The sequence below is a fragment of the Ursus maritimus genome, unplaced genomic scaffold, assembly GCF_017311325.1.
Source record: "Ursus maritimus isolate PB19 unplaced genomic scaffold, ASM1731132v1 scaffold_83, whole genome shotgun sequence".
NCBI lineage: Eukaryota > Metazoa > Chordata > Mammalia > Carnivora > Ursidae > Ursus > Ursus maritimus.
The window spans coordinates 51,155-61,160 of record NW_024427030.1 but is presented as its reverse complement, the minus strand read 5'-3'; the positions used below and the strand labels follow the sequence as shown (position 1 = coordinate 61,160).

The 10,006-nt window shown below is 39.6% G+C and overlaps 1 pseudogene; it reads right to left on the bottom strand.

Annotated features, from left to right (window-relative positions):
- Positions 1-8,849: 8,849 nt before the first annotated feature.
- LOC121101627 lies at positions 8,850-9,781 on the bottom strand (annotated as a pseudogene).
- Positions 9,782-10,006: the final 225 nt, after the last annotated feature.

Genomic DNA, 10,006 nt, shown 5'->3' with positions numbered 1-10,006 from the left:
GTAGGGAAAATAACCACTGAGATGAAGACAGGACTTTAAGCACGTGAATCATGGGTGTGGCAGTGGGGTTTGGTAGAATAGAGTGGTTGAACACGATGCCTCAGTGAACTGGCAGGTGAATCACCTCTAAAAAATTTAGGAAGTAACCAAAAGCATCCGTTTAGCCTTCAGGCACTATTTGGCTTACCCTCATTCAAATATTCATAGATTTTCATAATATAAAATTAAAGATTTTTATATAGGCACCCTTTCTGCTTTGTCTAACACTATATCACCTGCCTTTTAAAACAGCAGCTGGCACATAGAAAAAGCCCAGGAAATATGTGATGAATGAATTTCCTAGAAATAGGTACTAAATTGTTCATAGAAGAAACAAAACAGTAGCCCTCACAAATATATACAGAAATTGATTTAATAATGTCTTCTCCACAAACGTGTATTTCCTGGTATAGTCCAGTTATATATACATAAAACGTGAGTATTTAAATGAGTGAAGAAATGTCTGCTCTTTTTCTTACAAACATCTGGAATTAGCATGTGTCACTGATGAGGAAATCCTCATGATCTGAGAGAGAAAAAGACCATGCGCTTGGTTTCTCTGCCTTTTTAGAAAACCCTGGTGACTTTGTGAAGCTCTCAGGAGTTTGGCAGAAGTTAAGTCCCCATAGATTTTGCTATCCTTCCTCTTGGAGATGTAAACTTTTCCAGTCATTCAGGGCCTGGGAAGACCCATCATTAAATAAGAAATATAGATACATATTAAACAAATAAGATGATCAGAATTATAGATTTGTATAGAAGTGGGAAAGAACTTTGAGAGAACCTATTCAGTCACTTCATTCTACAGGTAGAGGGCCAACCCCGTGAGGGTAAATGGCTGGCCAGAGTTTCACAGGAATACATTCACAGGGCCAGAACTAGAATCAGCCTAAGTTCCAGTCCAATGGTCTTCCTCAATAGTGCTCTATACCCGCTTATTAGAAAGAGTCATGAAGAGGCTAGAAGTATTTATATTTGAAAGGGTCACTGTAACCTAATTGGAAGTGGTCTGTCAACCCTCAGTTTTTATTCATTTAAAATAAAATTTGCTACCCTTCCTGAAAGACTTTTTTTTTGCCATTGGGGATTTCTCTTGCTAACCCCCTTTCCTGTTTCTTCACATAATCTGGTTAGTCCTTGAACCGTTCCATCTCAGAGCTTATAGCTACCAGCTCCTCTGTACCATCCCCTGGATTGGGGCCAGAAGCTTTCTGACTCTGAGAATAGCCTCTCAGATTAGGCATTGGCTGGTTCCTTCAAATGTGGAGGAAAGTAATACTGAAGGAGAGGGAACCACACTAGAATCCTGGAGGTGGAGGATTGAGACTTCCTTCCTTTTGTTTAAAACAGAATTTGGTTCTCAAATAGGGTAGGAATAGCTGAGGCCAGATGTCTGTTTCACAGTGAAAAAAAAAAGTTTAAAATGAGTTGGAGAGCACAAAAATCAGAAACACATGAGTCTTGAAAAATCTTCACATTAAGGGGACAAATTGAACATATCAAAGTGTGTGTGTGTGTGTGTGTGTGTGTGTGTGTCTATGTGTCAGTGTGTAGAATTTATTTGATAAGACAATGCAATGCAATGGTTGAAATTTGAGAGTAAGAGAGTGAGGGTGTAGAGTAAAAGGACAAAAATATTTCAAAAGGAGAATATTTCTGACACTAATATCTTACAGAGAAACAGATGCTGAAGCAGAATTAAGGGAGAGAGAGAGGGACACAACCATGATAGGTGCAGTTTCACAATTAAAAAGCATCTTTCCTACCTTCCTGTTGAGCTACAGGATTTACATTTTTGGAAGAATAGAAATTCAGAGAGCTCAGTCTTACTTTCTATACATAATCTTCCCTCAATGTCAAAGCTATATATGATTCTTCAAAATGGGAAATAACCTAATTAGATACACAAGAGAGTGACCTACTGTTGTCTCAGAGAAGGCCAATACCGAGCCCATTATTAGTTTTTCTTGGGGGACTAAACTTTGAGTCACATTGGTTTCCCCATGAGAGAAATAATGAAAAAGAAATTGCCTGGTAATGCAACAGAGGGGAAGAGAGAAGATTTTGAGGCATTATGTTGGTTTGTGTAGAAATATCCCTATATAGTTGCATGATCTTTGGGATGAAGTGCTTAGAAGCACTGAGATGGGGGGATGAGGGTGTAAAAACATATCCTGAGTGGACAGACATACTTAAACTTGTAGTACCATACTTGAAATAGATGTAAAATCCCTGATAGGTAAAGATAATTCTTACAACTGACAGTAGGGGAATAAATAGATCACTTTCATGTTATCAATTATAGCCAATGTTTACCTCTGTAGATTTACTTGCAGTCCCAAACTTTGGAGTGTTGAAGATAAAAGTCTTCTTGAATGTATTTAACCTTTATTTTTCCTGAGTTGACTGGATAGAACTACAATTTGTACATTATTGGATCAATTTCTGAAGAGATCAGTGGAAAACAGATGCAAACACAAAAGAGGAAAATATAGGAGGTTATTTGGAGTGTTTGTAAGAAGAGGATATTTACCTGAGGGAGATACTCATTCATAAGACCTATGACAAGGTATTGAAACAAGCCTAGTGTATTTCTGTAAAGAAGTAAGGCTGATCTATATTTGATATGTAGATACAAAGAATCTGATCTCTAGTCTATCATGGAGTCCCAAGTGTCAAGGCTCTATTTTTGTTTGAGTTGTGTTTGTTTAGAGTTGTATTTTATTTTTTCTTGTTGAGAAAATGGAAAATCATAATTCTCTAGAATAGCTGCAGAATAATGGCTAGTGTCAAATTAATTTTTGAAAAATATTGACATTCCAAAATGTATAAGGATACAAACTGAAGAATAATGTGGGCAGAAATATTTAAAAAGAAATAAGAATGCATGGTCAGTGACATGAATCGGTATATATATGATGAAGTAAAATAATTTAGTTGTTTGGAAGAAGCACAACTACTCTAAGATTAGAGGAAAATTTCTCTTGTTGCCTCCCTGCCCCACTGGCTACTGCAATGCAGTGAACACTCCACAGCCCCATTAATCATTTTATCGTGTCAGTGTACTTCTGTCCTGAGATGCCTGTGTCCTAAATGGCCAACTGGATACCAGACAGAATAGCATATTAAGGTGAATGAGGGAGAATCTAGGCAGAAATAAAGCCCTAGGAAATTCTCCAGCCAGGCATAGAGCACACTGATTTGAGAGCAATCCCTTGGGGCATGGATCTTGGGTTTGCTTGGCAGTGGAGAAGGCTGCTGAGCTAACAGAAGAGTAGGGGATGTTAATGTAGAGCTTATGAGAACTAAAAGTATCAGAGAGGATCGAGTCCACTGATTTACAGGCTGCCCCAGCTAAAGTTCGCTCAAGATTTAAACTGGCTGAAGCCAGCAAAAAGAAACTTGCCAGTAGATTTCACTGCAGAGAATTGACAAACAAATTCAGAAAATCAATTGAGAAAAAGGAAAGAAAAGGGGATTAGGTACTTTAATCCTATGACTAAGCAAATATAAAAAGGAAGCCCATAGGGCAGTGGGGAGGGAACTTGGGGCAGGAGGTGGCTTTCTGGGGCCTTCTCTCCCCTTCCCCTTTCCAACCACCTTCTGCCACTGCTGGACTGGGACTAAGAGCAGCCTGAGCGGGAACATGACCGCAACCCAGGTCACTGAGCTGGAGGGATGAGGAACACCTCTGCAGTATCAGCCTCCTCCTCCCAGGAGATGGAGGAGCTGGAGCACTTTATGCACAGCTGGCTACATGCTACAGTACCAGGTGCAGGTCCTGCTGGCTGACAGCACAGAGGCAGATGGTGAGAGCAAGCAGACACAGTCCCACATCTCCCAGGAGGAAGTCCCAATAGTGGACCTCCAGTGTAAGGCCTAATGAACAAGGGACAATGGACCACAGTGAGCAGCTGGAAAGCAGTTGTTTCTCCTCTCTAAGGCAAGCCCCCCTCTCCCCTACTACACACTCCCTCAGAGTTGAAGAAGGAGGAAAACAGGAAGTGCTGGTGGACAGAGTTTTTTAAGAGTCCCAATAAAAGCCTGTTCTCACTAAACCAGGGTCCAGGAGAAGGGAAACGTAGCAAGATAGGAAAGTTTGAGACAATAACTGTTCTACTCCAGCCAAATAGCACAGAACAAGCTGTGGCCCCATGTTTACCAACACCAGCAAAGATCCAGTGGGCATCTAGACTGCTACCCTCACAGGGCTGTAACAGGGCACCCTCTATCTTCCCTTCAGCAGGCTGGTGTCAGAGAAGGCTGGTAAGGAGGCTGGGGCTTTCATCCCTGCCATCTTGTAAGAAGGCCCCCAAACTACCCCCATGGTATTATTGGAGACCATATGAGAGCCTGGACTTCTATCCCCACTCAGCAGTATTGAGGCACTTCTCCTCTCCCTGCGAGGTTGTGTCTGAGGAGATTCTAATAGAGAGTTGAGACTTCCACTATTGGCCAGTGATAGTGAGGCCACCTCCATGGCAGGGTCAGTGGGGACTGTGTGGGGCCCTGGAACTCCCAGTTCCAGCTGTCTGTAACAAGTGTACCCCTGGACTTCTACCTTCACTGGTATTGGTGAGACTGTGCTCCCCACCCCACCCCCCGCCAGAGTGGTATCACTAACAACAAGTTAAAACGGAAGATTTAAATACGATTCAGAATCTCATAGCATGCAAGTGTCCTAATTGCAATGAAAAAATCATTTGTCAGAGCAATAACTGGAAAGATTTCAAACTAAATGAAAAAACAGTTAGTAGATGTCAACACTGAAATGAGAAATTGGACTTCATCAAAATTAAAAACTTTTCCTCTGGGAAAAACCATTTGAAAGATGAAGAGACAAATTACATAGAGGAAGAACATTTTGAAAAACATGTATCTGACAAAGGACTAGTATTCAGAATATATAAAGAATTCCCAGAACACAGCACTTAAAACAATCCGATTAGGAAATGTATAAAAGACGTGAAGAGATATTTTTCCCTGAAGAGGATGTAGAGATGACAAATAAGCACACAAAAAGATGTTCAACCTCATTAGTTGTAAGCGAAATGAAGAGTAAAGCCACAATGAGAGATCTCTTCCCACCTATCAGAATAGCTAAATTAAAAAAAAAAATAGTGACGACACCATGTGGTGGTGAGGATACAGTGAAATTGGGTCAGTCTTGCATAGCTGGTAGGAGGGTAAAGTGTTACAGCCATTCTGGGAAACAGTTTGGCAGTTTCTTAAAAAACAGAAACTACAAGTTTGATATGATCTCGCAATTTTACTACTGGGTATTTATTCCAGAGAAATGAAAATGTACGTTCATACAAAAACATGTACTCAAATGTTTATACCTACTTTTCTCATGGTAGCCCCAAACTGGAAACAATCCAGTTGTCCTTCAGCAGGTGAAAAGAATCTCCAAGGGAATTATGCCAAGAGAAAAAAAGCCAATTCCCAAACGTTACTCTATTATTCTATATATATAACATTCTTGAAATGACAAGATGATAAAAATGGGGACAAGGTTAGCAGTTCCCAGGGATCAGGGAAGGGAGGGGCGGGATGAAGTGGGTGTGGGTACAAAAGGGCAGCAGAAGGTAACTTTGTGCTGATACAAATGTTCTGCATCTTGACTGTATTAACATTGATACCCTGGTTGTAATACTGAACTATACGTTTACAGGCTCTCCCATGGGGGAAAGTGGATAAAGGGTACATAGAATCTCTGTGTTATTTGTTGCAGCTTGATGCGAATCTATAATTATCTAAAACAAAAGTTAAGAGGGGCGTCTGCATGGCTCAGTCAGTTAAGTGGCTGACTCTTGATTTCAGCTCAGGTCATGATCTCATGGATCCTGGGGTGGAGCCCTGTGTTGGGCTCCGTGCTCAACAGGAAGTCGGCTTGAGGAGTCTCTTCCTCTCCCTCTGCCACCCTCCCACCCCCCACCACCAGCTCACCCTCTCTCTCTCTCTCTAAAATAAATAAATCTTAAAAATATGTATAAAATAAAAGTTAAGAAAAAAGAAAGCCCAGATACTAAGCAATAAATTATTCAACACTACTGTTTTTAAACTCTGTTGGTTTTGTTCATTTATTTAATGATAAATATCCATCAAAGATTTTATATACTGTTGTACTGATGTGATAGCAGTAGACGTCGACACAGCCCCTCCTCACATGGAATTTAAAATGTAATGAGGAAGACATACAACAGATAAGAAATTATGAGTATGGCTAATGTTACAGAAGTGATACTGGGGAGTGCTATAATAATATACAATGGAAGGAGCTCTCCTGGACTCAGGTTCTGGGAAGTGTTTCCTGATAAAATAATGTTGAAACAGAAATTTAAAGAATGAATAAATGTTAATAGGCAAAGCATAAAGGACAAATGTTTCAGACAGAATAATTGGCCAGTCATTCTTTCAAAGAATGAATTCCCAAAAGCATGTTGTCATGTGAGGCTGGAGGGGAGGATGAGGGCCAGGTCTTGGATGGCCTGATAAATCTTGAAAAGTAGTTTTGTATTTTAATTTAACAGTAGTGGCAAGCATGTGAAGGGTCTTAAGTAGAAGGATCACATGCTTAGATTTATATTTCAAAAAATCTGGGATGCCTGGGTAGTTTATTCGATTAAGTGTTGGACTCTTGAGTTTGGCTCAGGTCACGATCTCAGGGTCATGTGATCAAGCCCCACATTGGGCTCTGAGCTGAGTGTGGAGCCTGCTTGAGAATCTCTCTCTTTTTCTCTCCCTCTTCCCCTCCCCCCCGTGCATATGTGTGCACATCCACTCTCTCTCAAAAAAAAAAACTCTCATTCTGAATATAGATAATGAGAAGGCAAACAAGATTTGAAGTTGGAAGACATATAGGTGACTTAATATTCTACTTGAAAAATGACATATGAAGTCTTAGACAGGAATGGTGATATTTGGAAGAGAACAAGGGGACATATTTAAGAATTGTTTAGAAGTTGGAATTAATGGCATTTGCAGATTTAATGAATATTAGGGATTCGGGAAAGGAGGAGTCCATTATTACTCCTAGACTTTACATTGAGGAACTGGGTAAATATTGGTGCTCCTTATTGTGACTAGGGACCTGAAAGAGTAGCAGTTTCAAGGATGAGATGAGTTTAGTTTCAGATCTGCTGAGTGGGAGATGCCCTAGAATCATCAAGTCAGTAGGTAGTTAGTTATATTTATGAAGTAGGAACTCAAAAAAATAACAGCCCGGCTTAACGATAAAAGCCCTTAGCTGAGATTGTAATTAAATCCTAGGGAATGGATGTCCCTTAGGGAGAGAATATGGAGTGAGAAAAGGCCAAAGTGCAATTCTGAGGAACACTGAGTTTGGTGATGGAGCTGACTGAGAGAACCTCAGCAAACTGCTACTGGGAAGGAATTCCCAAAGAGTAGGAGGAAAAGCGAGAGACTAGTTTCTCAGAAGCCCAGTGAGATATTTGAAAGAGGGAGTGTTTAGCAATGATCAAGTAAAGAAGAACTTCCCATCCAGATGAATACCAAAGCATTAAAAGAAGTTTTTTTTAAAAGATTTTATTTATTTTTATTTGACAGAAGGAAAGAGAGAGAGCATGCAAGCACATGCACAAGCAGGGGGAGCAGCAGGCAGAGGGAGAAGGAGAAGCAGGCTTCCCGCTGAGCGGAGAGCCAGATGCAGGGCTGGATCCAGGACCCTGGGATCATGACCTGAGCTGAAGACAGATGCTTAACTGACTGAGCCACCCAGGCGCCCCACATTAAAAGACATATTAATGATTAATTTACATGGAGGAAGTAGAGATGTTATTGGAAAGTTTCCTAGGGATACACTGGACAAAAAATATAGACATTAGTTTCCTTAATTAAGCATATTTTGAGAGCAGTAGAAACAAATAAGCAAAAATGTTACATGTAACTTTAATAAAGGATTTATTACAAATGTAGAAACACTCAAACTGAATATGCCTTACCATTTTTGGCTTGACATTTATCGAAGACTATCAAACTCAGATACATAAACTCTTGGGGGGATGTTTTATCTGGCCAAGAAACCATATTCAAGGAATCCAAGGCCTCTAAATACATTATTTTCCTTTGGAACAGCTATACTTTCTATGTGTTTTTTTTTTTAAATAAACCAGGTGATTGAATAACGGAAAGACCACATTTTTAGAATAATACAAAGGCAGACAAAATGCAAAAAGCCCTGGTTTGTATTTATCTTAAGTATTGATAGTGTTAAGGAAATTCTCTCTCTACTTATAATCACTCAAATCTAAACGCAAAACTAAAATATCATCCTATGCTGATAAAGTCAAGTTTGTGTTTGGGGCTCAATGTAAGTAACGTAGTTGATTTTGTTCTTTTCTAAGTTAAACTAAAATTGAAATAGGAATTACAAAATATAATTTATTGATTTTGATTTACTCAAAGTCACATTTTATCTACTAAATCCATAAGTTTACTATGAGATATATTTATCATTTTTGAGGTATTCATTTATAATTTAGAATTAAAACAATTATCAGGTCCCAAAAATGTCACCCAGAAGATATCTGAATGTTAAGTTTATTCTTACAAATCAGCTCAGTTTTCTATTGTCATCACTCTTCATAATGGAAGTAGGTGAAGTCAATTTAGTCTCTGTGGTTAGCAAAATAAAGTCACCTCTGACTCAACAATCAATTGCTACAGGTAGAACTTTGTTCAACTATTTCTCCAAATAGTAGTTCTTACCATAGTAACGATGACAGTCACATGACTAGCAGTGTTCTTGGTGAGCCCGAAGCGTGTTGTATCTAGATCTGCTCCATTCATTATGAGATCCCACTAGGACCCACAATCCGTTTGCCCAGTCTTCTCATGGCCACTCTCATGTCTTTGTTTCATAATGTGTAGATGGCAGGATTCAAGACGGGGGTGATAGCAAAGTCAACAATGAACAAGTACTTATCCAGTGATGTTGTAGGGAAGGGCCACACATAGAGAAACATACATGGCATAAAAAACAAAATCACTACAGTGATGTGAGCTGAGAATGTGACAAATGCTTTGGACAAGTCCCCTGAAGAACGTTCCTGGACAGTGACCAAAGTGAAGATATAGGATATCATTAGAGGAGAAGGTAGCCATGGATACAAACCCACTGTTAGCGACGATTACAAACTCTAGCTTGTAAGTGTCTACACAAGCAAGTTTCATGACCCGAGGAAAATCACAGTAAAAATTATCTACTTCATTAGGGCCACGAAAGGGCAAATTTATGACAAAAACAAACTGAGAGACAGCATGGATTATCCCCACTATCCAGGCAGCCACTACAAAAGGAAACACACATTTTGGGGCTCATGATGGTCAGGTAGTGGAGAGGCTTACAGATTGCAATGTACCGGTCATATGCCATGGCTATGAGCAGCACCATCCTACCTCCACCCATAATGAGAATAAAAAATATCTGTATCATGGATTTTGGAAATGAAATGATGTTGCAGTCAGTGAAAAGATCAGAGATCATTTTGGGCACTGTGGTAGAGGACAGACCTAGATCAAGTAGAGAGAGGTTGGCCAATAAGAAGTACATGGGTGTGTGTAAATGAGTCAATAATTACCGTGGACACAATGAGGAAGTTTCCCAGGATCATTCCCATGTAGAACACAGAGAAGAACCAAAACAGAAAACGATGCATCTTCCATTTGAAAGTCCAATCAATACAAATTCAGATACCACAGATTCATTTGTTGCATCCATTGGCTCAATCAGTAGAGACGGTGCTGAAGTGTTCTAAAGGTAGGAAGTAAGGAAGAATTGAGTGTTTGCCCATCAATGCTTTTGTAGGAATATGTTGCAAATGCCAAAATGTGACGTTGGAAAACATACAGCGAGGGTGGGTGAAAGGAAAATAAATGAATAGGAGAAATGAGATAATCAAAAGTTAGATTAGAGAGAGAAGGAAACAACATTACTTGGAAATAT